Raw genomic sequence first — 9,725 nt, 5'->3', positions numbered from 1 at the left:
TGCGGTTCTCTCGGTTGTTTGTGCATCTTTTTCTTCCACACTTTTTCTTTCCACTCAACTTTCTGTTAACATGCTTGGATACAGCACTCTGTGAACAGCCAGCTTCTTTGGCAATGAATGTTTGTGGCTTACCCTCCTTGTGAAGGGTGTCAATGATTGTCTTGTGGACAACTGTCAGATCAGCAGTCTTCCCCATGCTTGTGTAGCCTAGTGAACCAAACTGAGAGGCCATTTTGAAGGCTCAGGAAACCTTTGTAGGTGTTTTGAGTTGATTAGCTGATTGGCATGTCACCATATTCTAATTTGTTGAGATAGTGAATTGGTGGGTTTTTGTTAAATGTGAGCCAAAATCATCACAATTAAAAGAACCAAAGACTTAAACTACTTCAGTCTGTGTGCATTGAATTTATTTAATACACGAGTTTCACAATTTGAGTTGAATTACTGAAATAAATGAACTTTTCCACGACATTCTAATTTATTGAGATGTACCTGTGTGTGTGTGTATATATATATATATATATATATATATATAATTATATTTGTAATTTTCCTTTTTCCAGCTCTGATAATGGAGAGAAAATTCAGTAAGCATAGATGCCAGGGGAGTTCATTTGCTCCCTTTGAAAAGTAAATAAATTAACTGAAAATAGAAAAATCGATTTTCTATTATAAAGACAAAAACTATTTAACAATCAACTCACTTCACTAAATGAATGCGAGATTTAAAAGCTGATTTTTGTACTCCCGATAAGTAATCGTAAAACTCAATATGTGCAATATTTGTCCGCCACCTAAACTGCCAGCACTCTTGCCCAAATGGCATTATCTTCAGTGCAATAACAAATAATGAAAACAATATTTCCTGCGCCTCTTTGAAGGGTCCTTATTTATTTGAAGATTATCCTTATATGAAGCATAAACCCATTTTATGAATTTGCTTTTGAGAATTTGCCACGAAAAATTGGACAGGATGTGAGTTGACAATAATGTCCACATGCATCGCTTGTGACAAGCTGCACAATCGTGCTAATTTTGCACTTAGAAAATAGTTTCACTTGTCAGCGTGTGTCTGGGATTGTGTTTCCTGTATTTGTGTGGGAAACTGAGACCCTTTTGGGGAAGGACTGTTATTGATCGTGTACAGTTCGTCTACAGGAGAGGAAGCTCTTGGAGAGACATTTGCACTATATTACGTTTGATTTCTCTAGAGTGCTAGTTGGCCTATTGTGCTCTTTTCTGCCGGCAGTAAAATCAATTAAAAGCTTCAGTGGAGACGACCTGCAACTTGGCAACAAAGGGCCTGAAAAAGAAAAGAGTACATATAGATAGCACTGATTAAAGTGCAGAGAGATAACTTCCACATAGTCCAAAATAGTCCACATGCTGCAGCTAGCAAATAAACTGTGCAGGTCGTGATTTCTTTAAAATGTCCTAGCATTTGGCATTTGACTTGCTTCTTAAAAGTATTAAGAAATAACTAGTGTTTATCTGTGTAAAAATAGCCGCTATGATGCCAGTATGTTGTAAGCGATGTTTTAGCACATTTCTATGTAGCTGCTAGCATGTTGCTAGGTTTTCTACTTACGGTTAGTAATTTGTTCAAGTCTGCAAGTCTGTATTTAAAAGTACAAGCAAATATTTACCTCTTCACAAACAGTGCTAGCAGTCTATTTAGCCATTTTAGCTGGTAATGATTCCTCTAGAAATTTATGAGTTAGCAAAATGACATCCTAAAATAAACCACACCTGACAGATTAATTATTCACTTGTCACCTCTTTTCAAAACATTATTCCTAAGGCTCTACAAACTGTCCTGGAGAATTGAGATGGGAAAACTCTGCTAGAGCCCTTCCACACGGAGACACATTTAGCTGTATATGTAAAAATTTTGTATCGTATAGGTATTTCGTCCAGACAGATCCAGAATTTTGGGAGCCTGAGACCACTATTTTTTTAAACCGGGTCCCAGAATGGATAAATCTGAAAACATTCTTGCGTTTTTGTGTGTACAGCCAAACCATATATTTTGTGACATGATAATGTCATCACCCCATGTCTCGACCTTAGCCAGACACCACTACATCACGAAACCGTAACAACAACAACAATGGAGGACTACATGCTTGTGTTTGTGCTTCAGAAGCTACTGTCTTATTAGCTTTGCTAAAGCAAAATCAAAAATTACTAAAGCAAAAATGCTTGAATACAGCGCGCAAGGTTTATGTGTGTGCTCCAAGTCTTCTTCTCTATTTTTAGTGTATCTCTGTAGCAGAATTACAGCGTCACATACTGGTCTGGCATGTACACTACATCGTCTTGAGTCGGTTTCAGTGGTTTCATGTGTACGCAGATATTTCTTGAGACGACGCCATGTTTACAGTTTTTTTTTTTAGAACAACGAAAAAAAAGATTGGATAGGGAAAGCTCTGGCTTCGTGTGGATGTGGCCCTTGCCAACTGATGCAGTTAACAACACTAAGACCAATTACTTACAGCTGAGAGTTTTTCTTTAAGTGCATATAAAGCACTGGTTAAAGTGCAGAGATATTGCTTAGAAAATAGTCCAAATGCTGCAGCTAGCTAATAAATATTGTAGGTCATGATTTTTAAACTTGCTACAGAAAGTGATAAGCAATAACTAAGTTGTTTAGTGTTTTCTTGTGTAAAATACCTGCTATATGATGCCAGTGTGTTGTGAGTAGATGTTTTAGTGTGTTGTGTAAGTGTTTTACCACATTTTTTGTAGCTGCCAGCATGTTGCTGTCAGTCCTGTGTTCCCATGTCTTGTGTTTTTCTCCCCATGTTCTCCCCATTACCTAGTTTCTCCCTCGTGTCAATTATTGTCATTTGTTTCAGCTGGTTCCCGTTTATTTCGTGTCTTTCCATGTCTAGCGTCCGGTATTTTACGTCTAACCCCCCCAATGCTATGTGTGTGTTCCTGCCTATTCCTTGTGTTCCTTCCTTTGGATCATTAATAGTGATGGGAAGTTCGGATAATTTTACCGACTCGGACCTTTGAGTCTCGTTCAGCAAAATGAATGGATCTTTTTTCGAGTCATTTCGTTCATTTTTGCAAAATATGTGTTACTTCCCTAATACATCTACTACTTACGCAAACGTTGATCACACTACAAACAATACAAAACTGCTATAAGAAACAGAAAAGATTAATTCATTGTTTACCTGGGTCTTCAGTCTATGATTAGCTCACCTCACCTCTTATCTGACAAGTCTTCGGGTTTGGGCTTATGGGGCTGTCACATGATGAATGAACGACTCAAACCCAAAGACTCGAGAGATGAACTAATCAATTCTCTTTCCGGCTCAGACTGCATTGGTTAAAGCTTATGGGGCTGTCACGTGATGAATGAATGACTCAAACCCGAAGACTCGAGAGATGAACTAGTAAATTCTCTTTCCGGCTCAGACTGCATTGGTTAAAGATTATGGGGCTGTCACGTGATGAACGAATGACTCAAACCCGAAGACTCGAACCAGGTGAACTACTTGACTAATTCCAGTACAGAACCTATAGGATGTTGCGCGTGCGCGACTGAACGAATCACTCCCAGAGACGACTCATTCTTCCCGAGTCACATTAAAGATTCGTTCAAAATGAACAAATAGTTCAAGAAAGACCCAACACTAATCATTAAAGACTGTGTTTTGCAAATCTCCTTCGTCTCCGTGCTCTTTTGTCTCCTCCACAGTAGCAGTACCATGACAGTTGCTAGGTTCTACTTTTTTTTATTTTTTTTTTATTGAACAGTATCAATGCTAGGTTCTACTTACGGTTAGTAGTTTGTTCAAGTCTGTATTTTAAATTATGAGCAAATATTTACTTTACAATTAGTGCTAACAGTCTATTTAGCCATTTTAGCTACATTCTTGAAGTTTGTGAGCTAGCAAAATAATGCTGGTGTGTTGTAAGTAGTGTTTGTATCACGTTGTAGCTGCTAGCATGTTGCTAGGTTGTTCTACTTACTACTACAAGTAGTGCTAGCAGTCTAATTAGCAGTTTTAGCTGGTAATGGTTCCTGAAGTTTGAGTTAGCAAAATGGTATCCTAAAATAAACATATGTAGATTTATTAATCTGTCACCTCTTTTCAAAACCTCTTTCCTAATGCAGCATTTCTTGATAAACTAGAGAATTGAGATGGAAAACAGTGCTAGCTATCTAAACAGTGTGTGTTGTGACGACTATAAAATGTCCTACCATTTGACATTTAACTTGATACAGAAAGTAGTTAGACCAAATTGCTTAGTGTTTTCTTGTGTAAAATACCTGTTATATGATGCCAGAGTTGTGACTAGGTTTAGGTTTTGGCTTGATGTCATACACCGACTCAGGGAACCATGGTTACATAAGTAACCCGAGACGTTTTTCTGTCTATTTGAATAGTTCCTTTTTTCTTGGTGTAATCACTTTCTCTAGTCTAAAAAAGTTCACAGACAACACACCCACAAACTGCCCACATTCATTCACTTGACTGTCTGATGCATATAGCACACAGAACTGAAGAGCACTTTCGCAGTCCAGATAGATAGATAGACAAACAGAACATTTTTGTTATACTGTTTTTTTATTATTATTATTATTATTATTATTTACTGCAAATTAATTACTATCTCCAGGAGCATAATTTATATTTTTCTCTTTTTACTACACTTTACTTTTTAGTTAAGTTACTTTAAAATTATTATTATTATTATTATAAATGCATAAATGTTGCTGTTAATTTTTTTAATACATTATATACGATTATTTTTGTAATATTATAATTGATATAATAAGTCACTTTAAAATTAATTTTTAAATTATAAATACATGTATTATTATTGTTATTATTATTATTATATGTTAATATTATTATAAAAAAAACATTTTAATTTTTTTTAAATAAATGTTTTATTTATTGTATTTTTAACAAAAAATGGTAATTTAGTTATTTACCGCACATTAAATACATATACAAATACAGAACATCTCGGTTACTTATGTAACCCTCGTTCCCTGAAGGAGGAAACGGAGACGTCACGTCGGTGACCGATGAATTGGGATCTCGCTTAGAGAGACCAATCCACTCCCCCCCCAAGGAACCTGATGACCAGGTCATGCTTCCCTACCAATTTCCCTTCCACGGGGTCATAGTTAGCAGCAATCACAGCGACATAGACTTTAAGTGTGGAGGGAGACAGTCTTCGCTCCAACCCTTGCTGCAAAAAGGAAAGCACAACCCTGATCGGGCATCTCCGGAGGTCTTCTCGGCGAGAAGAACACCTCTCAACGAACAGGTTCCTCTTCAAGGCATACGCGTGTCTTGTAGACTGTGCTATTGCCAAAGTAATGGTATCAGCTACCTCCTGGGGTAGGTCCCCTAGAACCTCTGCGTCCCATCCAGGGACCAGACATGAAGTTTCCAGAGGTCTGGACATGGGTGCCACAGGGTGCCCCGTCTCTGAGTCAGTAGATCCTTCCTCAGAGGAATCTGCCATGGAGGGGCTGTCATGAGGAGCATTAGTCACGGGAACCAGGTCCGAGTGGGCCAATATGGCGCCACAAGCAGGACCTGCTCCTCGTCCTCCCTGACCTTCCACAGCATCTGCGCGAGAAGGCTCACAAGAGATTTTTTTTTTTTTTTACCATCTGGGTATAGAGTTTCCGCTCTCCGGGGAGCATAGCTCGTGACAGCTTGTCGGCTGCACGGTTGTGCAGGCCCGGGATGTAAATGGCACGAAGCGACCTCAGATGCTTCTGACTCCAGAGGAGGAGGTGGCAGGTGAGTTGCGACATTCGCACCCGAATATCTTGAACGATAACCGGTGAAGGGCCCGTTTCAAGACACGCAGGTCCAAGATTGATCGTAACCCACCGCCTTTCTTGGGTACAATGAAGTAGGGGTTGCGGCTGCGGCACGGGAGGCCCCCTGCGTCCACCCCCGGAGATGAGCAGGCTGGGGCACTGTTCAGCCGAGAACTGCTGGGCCACGTTCTCGACTGCATCACCGAAGAGGCCGGACTGGGACACAGGGACCTTGAGGAACCAAACTTGTCGGCGTCCCTCATGTCGGCCAGACACAGCCAGAGATGGCGCTCCTGGACCACAAGTGTGGACATCGCGCAACCCAGAGAACTTGCAGTGACCTTCGTTGCTCAGAGCGAGAGGTCAGTTGCGGTTCGGAGCTCTTTCAGAACTTCCGGATCGTGACCACCCTTGTGCAGGTCCCTCAGTGCTTTAGCCTGAAGAACCTGCAGTAACGCCATAGCGTGTAAGGCGGAGGCAGCTCCTCCACAGGCCACATAAGCATCGCCGAACAGACCAGATGAGTACCTACAGACCCGGGAGGGGAGGCACGATTTGCCCTGCCGAGTGGAGGTGGTATCAGGACACAACTGCATCGCAACCGACCGCTCCATAGGGGGGACCCCCGTATACCCCCTTAGCAGGTCTGTTTCCGGCAGAAAAAAGCCTTCCATGACCTGGTAAGCCCCCTCATGCACCTCCGGGAAGAATGGCACCGGGGCGGGGCGCTGAGAACCAGCGTGGGTCACCCCAAAGAACCAATTGTCCAACCTTGAGGGCTCGGGACACGGTGGAGATTTCCACTCGAGCCCTACCCTCACAGGGGCCTGGGAAAGCATAGTCGTCACTTCTGGATCCAATTCAGGCATTGCTACAGTCCCAGAGGGCAGCAGTAGCGTTCCAACGTCATCTTTACAAAGACGCAACGTCATCTTTAAAAAGATGCACCCGTGAATGCTCTTTTAGGGATAAAGCTCTTTCAGCATGCTGAAGCGCACAGGGGAGATGGCCACCTGCAACACAAACAGGGGGTAGTGCAGCCTGATGTGTGCAACCCACTGGACACGGGAAATCACCACCACTGAAGCGCCGTGCCACCAACACCAAGAGCTCCAAAGAACGCGCTGAACTCGTTCAGACTTCTTCTCTCAGTAGAGTAGTCAGGAGCAAAACGATGTAATCACTCGGCTCCTAAGCGAAAAGCTGAATCTGCGTTGCACCTGCTGCCTAGTTATACTCGCGCTGCGATCAGCGGCAGCTGGATGCAATCATTGCATGCCAATGTGCATTGGCTCGTTTAGTTTATACTCGAAGTGAATTGGTCTCTCTAAGCGAGATCCCAAAGTCGGTCATTACCGACTGTCGAGAGTGACCAATTGAAAGGGAACTCAATTAACCCAAACAATAAGCCTTGGCTAGGCAGGCCTGCGCGCTCCTGGACCACAAGTGTGGACATCGCGCAACCCAGAGAACTTGCAGTGACCTTCGTTGCTCAGAGCGAGAGGTCAGTTGCGGTTCGGAGCTCTTTCAGAACTTCCGGATCGTGACCACCCTTGTGCAGGTCCCTCAGTGCTTTAGCCTGAAGAACCTGCAGTAACGCCATAGCGTGTAAGGCGGAGGCAGCTCCTCCACAGGCCACATAAGCATCGCCGAACAGACCAGATGAGTACCTACAGACCCGGGAGGGGAGGCACGATTTGCCCTGCCGAGTGGAGGTGGTATCAGGACACAACTGCATCGCAACCGACCGCTCCATAGGGGGGACCCCCGTATACCCCCTTAGCAGGTCTGTTTCCGGCAGAAAAAAGCCTTCCATGACCTGGTAAGCCCCCTCATGCACCTCCGGGAAGAATGGCACCGGGGCGGGGCGCTGAGAACCAGCGTGGGTCACCCCAAAGAACCAATTGTCCAACCTTGAGGGCTCGGGACACGGTGGAGATTTCCACTCGAGCCCTACCCTCACAGGGGCCTGGGAAAGCATAGTCGTCACTTCTGGATCCAATTCAGGCATTGCTACAGTCCCAGAGGGCAGCAGTAGCGTTCCAACGTCATCTTTACAAAGACGCAACGTCATCTTTAAAAAGATGCACCCGTGAATGCTCTTTTAGGGATAAAGCTCTTTCAGCATGCTGAAGCGCACAGGGGAGATGGCCACCTGCAACACAAACAGGGGGTAGTGCAGCCTGATGTGTGCAACCCACTGGACACGGGAAATCACCACCACTGAAGCGCCGTGCCACCAACACCAAGAGCTCCAAAGAACGCGCTGAACTCGTTCAGACTTCTTCTCTCAGTAGAGTAGTCAGGAGCAAAACGATGTGATCGCTTGGCTCCGAAGCGAAAAGCTGGTAAATAAATAAATGAAATGCTTTATCTATACTTTTATATTATTAAATTGATTTTATTTTTATTATATGATTATTTTATTATTATTATTATTTATTTTATATTATGGTCAGATGAAAAGTAGTAAAAGTTGTTAGAAATGTTTTTAATTTAAAACACTCATGAGACGTATGCAACAGTCACACTGTTTTTTGTTTTTTTGTTTTTTTGCTGTTATTGCATATGTTGCAGCCCTTCGTAAAGTTACCAGCCAGATTAGTATCTCTGTATCTCTAGTATCTAACTGAAGCTAATATTAACTTACCTTGCATTCAGCAGCTAAACGATATAATTGTCAGGTGCTGTTCATGGACTCATCTAACCCCACAAAATCACAAACAAATGAGACGTCCTGCCACCTCACAATGGGTCTCCACAACACTTTTAGTGAGAAACAGGTAAAATTCAAACAAAAGTATTAAATCTCAAACATAACAACAGTAATAGTAATAATTTCTTTTTTCTTTGTTTAAATGTCAGAGAAAATGTCAGATTTAATCACACAGGTGGCATTACTTCTGTTAGCATGCCACAGTCGGACAATAATCTGTTTACTTGAGAATTCTTTCGGTGCGGACCAGACTAATTTAAAATGATTTGGCTTGTGTTCCGTGAGAGGCTGTGATATGAAATGTCAACTGCAATTTGTCATATCTCAGAGGAAATCATTCTATTCACCTTCTAACCTGACTAACAAGGTTGAATGGACAAAAAAACGTAAATATAAATAAATACAAATGTCTCATTTCATTGAATAGTCACCACTTTACTGGCTCAGAAAATGACTGAAGGTTTACAACAACAGATTTTTTTTGCAAGCTATTTTAACTTAAAAAAGTTTGTATTTGTAAATACTATTTATTTAGCAAAAAATAAAAAAATACAATTTTAAAAATTAAAATGATCACATTTTAATTACTTACTCTCCATTTTGGCTGACGAATCACAAATCCGGTTTGTACAACCAACACGATCGCATGGCAGTTCGTAACTTTTACATTTTGATGAATCAGTGGCTAATTTGTATGAATATCATTTGTACATTTTCATATGATCTGTTCACGTTTATGTTTGGGGGGAATATTCATGCTTGATTTTTTTCTAAAAATTATATATTTTCGTACGATTCACTTCATAAAATTTAAATGAAATTAATTTGTATGAAATCCCATCCCTACAACCAACATAATCTCATGGCAATTCATAACTAAATTACGTTTTGCCAAATTGGCAGCTTATTCATGTGAATCTGTACGATCTCTGAAGTATTTTTAATTTTTTTTATTTATTATCTATGTGCTTATGCTCCAGTCACATTTATGTTTAGGGGTGGACCTTAACATTTGCATTTTTCAAAAAATCACATGTTTTCGTACAATTCACTTCGTATGAATTTGTACAAAGTCATACAATCTCATTCATATAATCACATTTGTACATTTTTATAAACTCTGTTTATGCCCTTGTCATATTTATGTTTAGGGGTGGGATTAGGGGTAGACCTTCATGCTGCTTTTTTATAAAATTTGTATGT

This window comes from Sinocyclocheilus grahami, unplaced genomic scaffold, assembly GCF_001515645.1.
Source record: "Sinocyclocheilus grahami isolate Dianchi unplaced genomic scaffold, SAMN03320097.WGS_v1.1 scaffold295.1, whole genome shotgun sequence".
Classification (NCBI taxonomy): domain Eukaryota; kingdom Metazoa; phylum Chordata; class Actinopteri; order Cypriniformes; family Cyprinidae; genus Sinocyclocheilus; species Sinocyclocheilus grahami.
The sequence above is the reverse complement of the archived record's forward strand: the minus strand, read 5'-3'. Positions refer to the sequence as shown.